This window comes from Etheostoma spectabile, chromosome 11 (genome assembly GCF_008692095.1).
Source record: "Etheostoma spectabile isolate EspeVRDwgs_2016 chromosome 11, UIUC_Espe_1.0, whole genome shotgun sequence".
Lineage (NCBI taxonomy): Eukaryota > Metazoa > Chordata > Actinopteri > Perciformes > Percidae > Etheostoma > Etheostoma spectabile.
This window is the reverse complement of record NC_045743.1, coordinates 23405451-23408080: the sequence shown is the minus strand read 5'-3', so window position 1 is coordinate 23408080 and position 2630 is coordinate 23405451.

Here is a 2630-nt window from a genome sequence, read left to right as displayed (position 1 = left end):
CTTAACACTAAAGTCCCACAATAAGACAAACAAAGTTTCCAATGGAGGCCGTGGTACAGCAGCAACTCACGTGATCTACATGTAAAATGACTGTTTTTGTCAAAGGAGTCTGGTTGCTTTGAAATAAGCAGAGATAACGGCTTCAGTTCCCCGTTGTAAAGGGCCGTCTGACAGCATGGTAAAGCGGTGAAAATATTGTAAATATAGTGTACACTTAAAGGGATACTTGGCCAATTTAAAACCAGGACTGTGTCATGGCAGTGTGTGTGCAGATGAACGCTTTCCCACCATTGGTAGTCTGACGGGTTTTTTTTCTCAGACATACACAAACACACTACCGGTCAAAAGTTGGGGGTCACTTACAAATTTCCAAAGGCTCATTCTGTTCACTAATCCAACATCATTTTAAAAAACTGAGGAAACATCAGAGAACCCTTTTACAAATATGTAAGCACATAATGTTATCTGGAAATTGGTTAAATAAACAACACAACTGATCTCAGGCTGTGGATTCTTCAAGAGACGTGATAAGTTTAAGAATGGGGATAATTGTATTTTTTAGGGACACCTGTGTTTTTAGGGAAACCTGTGACTGTATAAAGCCTAATTTGATCCCTCAGTGTTGTTCCACTTTACCTTCTTTTCAATCATTGCAAAAAACTAATGAAAAGTGCTTACATTAAAATAAAAGATATAGTGTCTCTACTTACTCTACTTAACTTATTATGAACAAGCAACTAAGTGGTCTTGAAGAAGATTCTATTTTTCTGTTTCATTTGGACTTGGTCTTAACTAGTCCTGGTCTTGGACTTGATGAAAGTTGTGATTAAACAAATATCACCTTGTCATCACAACTGCTATACTTCATTTTTATCCTGCAAAATACAAGTCAACAGCTCTATCTTCTGGCAAGTCAGTAGTGCATTTCATGAATAACTGGAAGTTTAAGTTTGCAGATAATGTAGCTCTACATTGAACAATAACTGTTGCATGGAAAATGTCAGCCCCAAATTTAAGTGTCACTATTTGTGCAGCACTGGAAGTAGTAACTCTGTGGACATGGATGTGGGTGAACATTTACCACCATCTTATTAGTCACACACCTTTTATTGCTGTAGAGTCTGGACTTATCTCAGACTTGGCCATTGGTCTTGCCAAATATTCTAGTTGATCTCGACCAAGTCCTGCATTGCATACTTTTATCTAAATTAACTTTGTCCTTCAAAACACAACCATGGAATCCCACTTGTTCAGAAAACAGGTATTTGTTTATTACAAAATCCCTCTAGAACGGGCATTGACATCAGTTGCCTGGTACACGCCTGGCTGCATCATATGAAGTTAATTTGTTAACTTAGGTTCAGGAGCAGGGCCACGCCTAAACCCCACCTCTAATCACCAGACAAACCTACATATAACGTGCTGCGCAGTCAGGCTCATGTCTCTGATTGCTTGACGTAAGAGGGTCAGCGTTCCACGCTCTCAGTCATGGATCCGGATCCAGAGCTGTAGCTAAGCTCACCTGATGTCAACTTCAATTTGTACGACGATCTATTAGAAACGGAATGTTTCAGTCACGCCGCAGCGGTCCAATTCCGTCGTGTCTCATCAGCGCCGATTGCGGTCCGCGGCCACCATGCCTGGGCTTTTCCCCCAGATCTCCACTCCTCCACTCCTCCACTCCTATATATATATATATATATATATATTCACATTTTGAAGTGGGATATATACACTCACCTATGGGATTATTAGGAACACCATCCTAATACTGTGTTTGACCCCCTTTTGCCTTCAGAACTGCTTTAATTCAGCGTGGCAATGATTCAACAAGGTGTTGAAAGCATTCTTTAGAAATGTTGGCCCATAATAGGATAGCATCTTGCAGTTGATGGAGATTTTTGGGATGCACATCCAGGGCACGAAGCTCCTGTTCCACCACATCCCACAGAATGCTCTGTGGTTAGATCTTGTGACTGTGGGGGCCATTTTAGTACAGTGAACTCATTGTCATGTTCAAAAACCATTTGAAATGATTCAAGCTTTGGTGACATGGTGCATTATCCTGCTGGAAGTACCCATCAGAGGATGATACATGGTGGCCATAAATGGATGGACATGGTCAAAAACAATGCTCAGGTAGGCCGTGGCTTTAACGCTCTGGGCCCTGAGGCCATTTTTACAGTTTAATTTCCGTCTGGATTTATTTTAAAAGCTTGTAAACCATCACCCCGTTGTCTACAGTCAGATATGAACATCATTTTTTAGGACAACTGGGTTATTAGATATTTGGGTTGCAGTGAGGTCACTTGCATGTTAAAATGGTTGTAGGCCTTAAAGATAATAAATAAAAATAAATGAATCTTCCAGATATGTATTATATCACAGCCATATAAGTAAAACCTAAGCCATTTCCATTCTAAAACACTTCTCATATGTCTTGAGAGTCACACTGTGAAGAAATAATCATTTAACTTATACAGTTGACAAAAACATGCATTTTTTCCAAAAAAGTCAAGACGTTTTGCTCTCATGACATTTACTTATGCCAATAATAACATAATGATGTCATATTTTTTGATATTACACCCACAGCAATGTTATACAAGCAAATATGTGTCTAAATAGTG